We start from the raw sequence: 8,563 nt of genomic DNA, 5'->3' as shown, positions 1-8,563 counted from the left end.
ATATGCCAAATTTCATCGGGTCTCAAACCACGAGGGTTCTTTCTTGGAGGCAGTGTAGGAGCATAGAAAGGAAGGCTAGCTGTACAGGTTTTTACTATGCTCCTAGCTTCCTCTCTTGTTATTCCAAATCGCAAACATAAAGCTGGAGCAGCCAGATGATATTTACAATGAGATTCTTGGGCTGCCTGAACCCTTTGTTTTGTTTTTGGAGGAGCATCTTAATGTCTCTGTTTCTCCTCTCTACTACTGTCTATACGTGAGGTTTAAACAATACGCTAGTGGCCTGTAAAATCTTATACTGTGCACAAAAGTGTGCAAAATGTTTAGAAGTACATACAGGTCGATTGTCTGTTTTCATTGCTTGTGGCACACCCATGATTGTAAATGCTTGTATAAGGAATTCAGTGACTACTCGGGCTGTTTCTTTTGCTGCTGGTATTGCATTTGCAATCATGAAAAAGTGTCTACCACAACATGGATAAAAGACAAAAGACCAAAAGATTTATGAGTCACATCCATATGCCAAATTTCATCAGGTCTCAAACCACAAGGGTTCTTCCTTGGAGGCAGTGTAGGAGCATAGAAAGGAAGGCAAGCTGTACAGGATTTTACTATGTTCCTACCTTCCTATCTTGTTATTCCAAATCGCAAACATAAAGCTCGAGCAGCCTGATGATATTTAGAATGAGATTCTTGGGCTGCCCGAGCCCTTTGTTTTCTTTTTGGAGGAGCATCTTAATGTCTCTGTTTCTCCTCTCTACTACTGTCTATACTTGAGGTTTAAACAATACGCTAGTGGCCTGTAAAATCTTATACTGTGCACAAAAGTGTGCAAAATGTTTAGAAGTATATACAGGTCGATTGTCTGTTTTCATTGCTTGTGGCACACCCATGATTGCAAATGCTTGTATAAGGAATTCAGTGACTACTCGGGCTGTTTCTTTTGCTGCTGGTATTGCATTTGCAATCCTGAAAAAGTGTCTACCACAACATGGATAAAAGACAGACGACCAAAAGATTTATAATGGGTCACATCCATATGCCAAATTTCATTGGGTCTCAAACCACGAGGGTTCTTCCTTGGAGGCAGTGTAGGAGCATAGAAAGGAAGGCAAGCTGTACAGGTTTTTACTATGCTCCTACCTTCCTCTCTTGTTATTCCAAATCGCAAACATAAAGCTCGAGCAGCCCGATGATATTTACAATGAGATTCTTGGGCTGCCTGAACCCTTTGTTTTGTTTTTGGAGGAGCATCTTAATGTCTCTGTTTCTCCTCTCTACTACTGTCTATACTTGAGGTTTAAACAATACGCTAGTGGCCTGTAAAATCTTATACTGTGCACAAAAGTGTGCAAAATGTTTAGAAGTATATACAGGTCGATTGTCTGTTTTCATTGCTTGTGGCACACCCATGATTGCAAATGCTTGTATAAGGAATTCAGTGACTACTCGGGCTGTTTCTTTTGCTGCTGGTATTGCATTTGCAATCCTGAAAAAGTGTCTACCACAACATGGATAAAAGACAGACGACCAAAAGATTTATAATGGGTCACATCCATATGCCAAATTTCATTGGGTCTCAAACCACAAGGGTTCTTCCTTGGAGGCAGTGTAGGAGCATAGAAAGGAAGGCAAGCTGTACAGGTTTTTACTATGCTCCTACCTTCCTCTCTTGTTATTCCAAATTGTAAGTGTAAAGCTCGAGCAGCCTGATGATATTTAGAATGAGATTCTTGGGCTGCCTGAACCCTTTGTTTTGTTTTTGGAGGAGCATCTTAATGTCTCTGTTTCTCCTCTCTACTACTGTCTATACTTGAGGTTTAAACAATACGCTAGTGGCCTGTAAAATCTTATACTGTGCACAAAAGTGTGCAAAATGTTTAGAAGTATATACAGGTCGATTGTCTGTTTTCATTGCTTGTGGCACACCCATGATTGCAAATGCTTGTATAAGGAATTCAGTGACTACTCGGGCTGTTTCTTTTGCTGCTGGTATTGCATTTGCAATCCTGAAAAAGTGTCTACCACAACATGGATAAAAGACAAAAGACCAAAAGATTTATAATGGGTCACATCCATTTGCCAAATTTCATTGGGTCTCAAACCACGAGGGTTCTTCCTTGGAGGCAGTGTAGGAGCATAGAAAGGAAGGCAAGCTGTACAGGTTTTTACTATGCTCCTAGCTTCCTCTCTTGTTATTCCAAATTGTAAGTGTAAAGCTCGAGCAGCCTGATGATATTTAAATTTCCTGGGCTTTCCCAACCTTTGTTTGTTTTGAAGTTCCTTAAGGTTTTTTATATTATTACAGGTTTAAAAAATTAATTTGGACTGTTAAATTCTTTGTACCACAAAATTTGAAAAGTTTGGATAGATAAAATAATTGTTTTTTCCTTGGTTATTAAGTTAAAGCTTGTTAAGGAAATTCATACAATTCATTTTCTTTTCTGCTGGATTGGAACCTGAAAAGGGTTCTACCTAACCCTTTATAGTTAAAAGCCAAAAGAATTTATAGTCAAATATTATGTTTATCATCTTAAAGGGTTCCCTTGAAGGAGGAACTTAGAAAAGAACCAACGTATATTTTAATATCTTTACTTTCTCCCTTGTTTTCAAATTGTAAGTTAAAGCCAACAGCCTCTGGGATTTTGGAATTAATTTGGTTGCTTGAAAAAAGGGAATTCTTAACATGGTTTAAGAAGGTACTGCCCAATTCCTTTAACAAAATTCTAAGACACAAGGGACTGGCAAAAAATTTAAGAGAGTTTGTTTCCTGAAGGTGTTAAATTACCCACTCAAATTCAACTGTCTTCTTTTGAAAATACTGTGGCTGCAGTAAAATGATATTTCCTATAATAATTTGAGTGATTTAACCAACATTCAATTCTCTCAAAAGGGTTCTTGACTTCCTTTTGTTAAGTCATGGGTATTTAAAATTTTTTTAAAATTGTAAAAGGTTTTCCCTTGAAAGGAATTCAAAACCTTTCCTGAACCCAGACCATTTAAAATATTCCCTTATCAATTTCTGGTCAAATTTAAGGTGTTTAACTCTTGGTTTCTTAAAGGACATTTTTGGCATTAGATTTAAAGGTTTTTTCATTTATCCCTACTTTTTCCAAGGCCAAAAAATTTGCACCCCAAAAATTAAATTTTTTATTTTTAGGTTACCCCCGATCAAACTGTCTGGTTTGGAAGGAAACCTGGGGTTTTCTTGTGAGAAAAACTAATATTTAAGGATTTTGGGGAAATTTTCCACACCCAATTTTAAATTTTGAAGGCCTTTGTCTCCGGGTATTTGAATTTTTTTTTGGATAAGGTTCTTGATAGGGCAACCTTAACAACTTCATTCCATTAATATTCTCCAAAATTTCAAGTAAATTTAAGGTGTTTAGGCCTTTCTTTTCCCTTATTACATTTTTGTAATTTGGCAGAGAATTTTTGGGTTTGTCAAATATCCTTTTTCCAAGCAAAAGGCCTTCCCACATTCTTAACATTTATAAGGTTTCTTCCCAAAGGATTTTCCGATAGAAGTATGTCAGAAACCTTGCCAAATTTATTTCATTATTTATTATTTCTCCTTTGGGGAAATTTCCAACATTTAATTTAAAGGGTTTTCCCAAGATAATCCCTTTGATTTTGGATAATTCCTTTAAAGGAAAGGTCCAAATTTATTTTTTTGATTTTCCTCCTGTTCCCAATGAAAAAGAGGAAAAGAAAATTTCCATTTGGTCATTAATTTTAAAATATTTCTTCTTAATCAATTAAAGATTTCCCAAAAATTTACACAATTATTATGAATTTTTAAGGTTTTTGTACTATAAGAAGCTTTTAAAACTTTAATTATTAATTTTTATTACCCAACACCCACAAGAAAGTCTAAAACCAAGAAAAAAAACTCGCATTAAATTCCCAAAAAATTCCACCTTGGGTTTTTTTGATTTAAAATTATTGGTTAATTGGGGAAAATGTTAAATATTCCATTTCCTTAACACAAAATTACTTCTACTTTAAAATAAAATTATAAAAATTAAATAACAAAAAGACTTAGGTTTGGAACTATTAATAGGACATTATTAAGAAAGCAAACAAAAGAAAATTAAAATAAAAAAAAATTACAAAAATTACCTAGTTTTTATAAAAAAAATTTAGGTTAAGGGAAGTTAAGAACACTTTAAATTTCCTCTCCCTTTAAAATTTGGAAAAATGGAAGAATTTAGTGAAGGAAAAAGATTATAATATTAAAAAAAAGGGAGAACCAAAAGTTTTGTGAAATTTAAAATTTAATAATTGGGTAATTTGGAAAAGGGAAAAAGGTTGAAACCGCTTTAGGAAAAATGGAAGTTCCTTTAATGTTAAATTTAAAAAAAAGAATTCTATTTTAATTATTTAAATAATTCTAAATGGTTTAATCCAAAGGAAGAAAATTTGAAACCAAAAATAAAGTCCCTTAAATTCCCAAACTTTTGACACAAAGTTAAATAACTTTCTCCACCATAAGGGTTAACCACTAAAAAATTTTAGAATTTTAGTTACCTTAAAGGCTTTTGAAAAGGGAAATTAACTTTGTTAATTAATACTTTGGGAACTTACCCTAAAGGTTTAAGGAATAGTAATTACTTAAATCACAAGGAAAGATTAAATATTTGTCAGAGAAACTGTCTATCTATAATAGATAAATTCCAAGAATGTTGGGAGAAAAAATCCAAATAAAAGGAAATAAAAATTTAAATCAATTGAAAAATCACTCAAACCTTATTAATCAATTAAGTAACTACAGGCATGAATTGGAACAACGCTGAGGATCAACGCCAACACAGGGCAGAGATCATTAAAACAACAAAACTCAATGTTCTCAGAATTGAAGAAACAGGTACACTCCTTCATTTATGGCAGAATGCTAGAAACTGAATAGCAAGCAGTAAAGTAACAAAATAATTATACTCTGACTCAATTGCACTATTTAGTATATAACTTTTTCTTTTGAGCTAGCTCCATAAACATACTCATTATAAAAACATGGAAAGCCTTTATAAAATAATGCAAAGAAAAATTTGACAAGGACTTCTGTTGGTATAAATAATGAATTATGAATATATAACTGGATAACAAGGGAAGGATGAATGGGAAAGATCTCTTGCCAGAGAAAATCCACTCTTCCCCACATTCCTCGGAAGGGATACAAGGAAAGTTTCCTGGATCCACATTTTATAAGTGATTCCTATTAAAGACCACTCATGATGTTCTATGCTGTACCTTTTCCCCCATTTGGTTTTCACTTATTTACATGGACAGGTGCTTCATCAGACATCTCCCTTTGGCATCCCAAGTTTTATTCCTTGTTCCTATTGGTATATCATATCTGGTTTGGAAATTACAAGTCCTGTTTTTGAAAAAATAACAAATTTTTAATTAAAAAACCCCACTACTATGTTTTTCTCTTTGGGAAAAAATGAATACAAGTTCCTAATAAGATGCTCTCTTCCTAGTCTTTGGAACAAGGGAGAAGTGGGTCACAGACTGGAGTTGTAGTCAGTTAAAGAAATTAATTCATTTGACACACATCCTGATAACAGGTTAGAAACTTTTCATGTCTTCAGAAAACTATACGAGGGTTAGATTACTATTTTAAATAATTATTATATTATTACATCATACTATAATACAATAATATAAAAATAATTAAATATTATCTCTGATGGAAAAGAGAGTGAAGAAGGTACAACCTCAGGAGCATACAAACAATCACTTTAGAGAGGTACGAAACAAAGGTCTTTTCCCTCAGGACAGGGCCATAAAGATTCATAACTGTCAGGCAAAACAAGAAATAAGAACACTCAGGTAAGCCCATAATTCATACCAAGAAAGAAAGGAAAGCCCTTCACAGATTGGGAGACAAGGGCAATCTCTGCTGACCCAGGCAGGCCAGGTTCCTCTGGTTGTCCGGCAGCACATCCCTGCACAGATCCTGCTGTGAAGGGCACCGGGGTCTCCTTGGAGACTGGAGGTCTCCTTGGAGGTGACAGCCACATCTCCCAATGTTAACAATTCCTGCAACATCAGACAGGTTTGTGCATACTCCAGGAACCTCCTACAGAAGAACCATGTGGCTGCCCCGGATCTGCTAGAAGTGGTTCTCAATGTTCAAGCTCCAACGTGCCCCAGTCCGGTACTTACCAAGCATCCCAAGTCTGAATCAGACGGCCAGCCCCATGCTGTTTGTTTTCGGGTTCACTCTGTAAGCGCCAGGAATGCTGGTCTGGCCTGAGGGTCGGGCACATGGCTGAGCACTGGGGAGACCCTGAAGCTGTCTGCAAGACACCCCCATCCCCCTGGGGGAGAAAGGGAACAAGAACTACTGACCCAAAGGAAAAGTGGGAAAATCCGTCGTTTTGGGGAAATCACTAACACCCAGAGGATCCGAATAAGCTCAAGCCACATGCACAGAAGGAGGGAAGATTGGGCTGGAGCCTTGAAGGGGATTCCCGGGAGGAAAGAGATGAAGAGGGGAGGGCAACCCTTGTGGGAAAAAGGCAGAGGGACCGGGGAAGGAGCCACAAAGAGAAGCCAGGAAGGGAGACTGTACTCCAGAACCTTGCAGAACAAAGGTGCGGGGGCTCATTATCCCTATTAACAGCTAGGAGACCCACACTCTCCTGGGACTTCTCCCAGAAACAGTCCTCCCGCCGGAAGCTGCCCTTTGAGTGGACCCCAACCCCTCCCCGGAGGGCCCTGTAACCAGCCCGTTTCCACAGCCCCTACCCCCAGTCCTGGCGGGCTTCCTCCGCCTGGAGAACAAGGCTCATCCCTTCCCTATGACAGACAGGCCAGGGCGGCTTCCACCTGAGCGTTGGAGAACGTCAAGTCGGGTCCGGGGCCTTCCCGTTTGGAAAAAGCTGCCGCCCTCGGGCCCCCCCACAAGGTTTTAAACCCGTCAGGAAAAATGGAACCTAAAGCCAAAAGGCCAAATAAATGTTCAATAAATCACTGACCTTAAGGACCCGCCCCAAATGCAGGTTAACACCATGACGTCATTGCAGCCCAGGAGGAAAACCGGCCTTTCTCATTGGGGCCGCCAGGGCGCCTCCCGGATCCTTCCGCCGTTGCCCCGGGCGGCTCCTGCGGACAATTACACCAAAGAAGCCGTCCTCAGGAGCCCGGCTCCGCGGCTGAGCATCGCGGGAACAAAGGGGAGGGAAACACGATCCTCGCCCTGAGCGGCTCCCGGTCCCAGGGGGAGAAAACCCGAAAACTGCGCAAACAAGGGGCGGAGCCTGTGGGTGCGTGAAGGGAGACGCCCCCGCGCCCACAGGGACCCACAGGCCGCGTAGCTGGAGACGGAGAGAAGGGGGAGGGGCAATTAGCAGAGGGAAGGTGCGGAACAAGGGGGGCGGGAAAGGGCCCCGCGGGAGCCGATCTGCGGCGCTGTCCCCGAGAAGGAGTCCCGCGGAGGGAGACGGGCCCGCGGAGGGAGACGGACTCGCAGACGGATACGGTCTATGAAGGAAGAGGGACCGCGGAGGGAGACGGGCCCGCGGAGGGAGACGGGTCGGCGGAGGGAGACAAAATGGCGGGCGGGTTGGGGGAGGGGACCGGGGATAAGGGAGAAAATGGCAGGAACAGACCCGGGAGGTAAATGAAGGTTCCGCCACTGATGACATCCCGCCCTGACCCCTTTCCCTGACTCCCGGCGGGGCCTCCCTCCCCTCTGGGCCCGGCAGCAGGACGGGCGAGACGTTCGCTGGGGCGTGGCTGACGGGCGGAGCCGGCGCCACATCCCCAGGTCCCTGGTGCCCAAAGCGCCCTGGGCCCTTGGGGCCCCTCAGAGGGGCGCCCCCACCACTGGAGGGAGGGGGGGGAGGGAGCCTAAGTGGCCATTTCCTCCCTCGGAGCCCCTCCCCGAGGGGAGCCCAAAGCGGGCAGGAAGGAGCTTTCCCCATCCCGGTGACTCCCCCGGCATCGGGCCCGGAGAGGCTGAGAGGAGAGGGGCCTCGGCTTGGAGGGGCGGCCTGGGGTCTGAGCTGGAGGTAGAAGGTGCGGCCGCAGGGACTGCGGGCAGGGAGAGAGCGCGAGAGCCCCAACTTCCGGTTCCGGGAAAGCGCTTAAGGGAACCACGTGGGATGCCAAGTGCCGCCCCCTGCGGCAACGCGGCCTTATGGGAAGTGAAAGGGGCCTGGGAGTGACTCGGCATGCTCCGCAGTGACCTACAAGTCCCATAAGTTAGAAAAAGGAATTGGCTGTGCCCAATTATTATTATTATTATATATTATCATTAATATTTTATAATTTATTAATAATATACAATAAATTTAATAAAAAATAAAATAATAATTTATAATCATATATTATTATTAATAGTTAATTAATTGAGATACATTTTACATTCCCTTGGGCGGGGCAGGGAAGGAAGGGCGGGGCAGGGGGGGCGGAGTGGTGCAGGAGGGGGCGGGGAGCCGGTGGCGCCGCCAGTCCCACCCCGGTCCCCCTAAGGGGCAGCTCCTCCCAACCTGCAGAGGTTGTTCCCTTTGTCCTTGGTTCTCCTGGGGACCGGGACTTTAGGAGCTGGGGT

The 8,563-nt window shown here is 42.0% G+C and overlaps 2 long non-coding RNA genes across 2 annotated transcripts in view; one reads left to right on the top strand and one right to left on the bottom strand.

Annotated features, from left to right (window-relative positions):
* Positions 1–1,064: 1,064 nt before the first annotated feature.
* LOC116420879 overlaps positions 1,065–8,563 on the top strand; it is a 36,129-nt gene continuing 28,630 nt past the window's right edge. Inside the window, exon 1 of the long non-coding RNA XR_004231333.1 lies at positions 1,065–1,091. This is a non-coding gene — a long non-coding RNA (uncharacterized LOC116420879). The remainder of the gene's footprint in view (positions 1,092–8,563) is intronic.
* On the bottom strand, positions 5,298–7,098 carry LOC116420874. Its single transcript, XR_004231323.1, has 3 exons — positions 6,987–7,098; positions 5,855–6,045; positions 5,298–5,377 (listed from the first exon to the last, which is right to left on the bottom strand). It is a non-coding gene; the product is annotated as an uncharacterized LOC116420874 (long non-coding RNA).

The sequence above is a fragment of the Sarcophilus harrisii genome, chromosome 1 (genome assembly GCF_902635505.1).
Source record: "Sarcophilus harrisii chromosome 1, mSarHar1.11, whole genome shotgun sequence".
Classification (NCBI taxonomy): Eukaryota; Metazoa; Chordata; class Mammalia; order Dasyuromorphia; family Dasyuridae; genus Sarcophilus; species Sarcophilus harrisii.
Note: the sequence above shows the minus strand (reverse complement) of the source record. Positions and strands in the feature narration are given on the sequence as shown.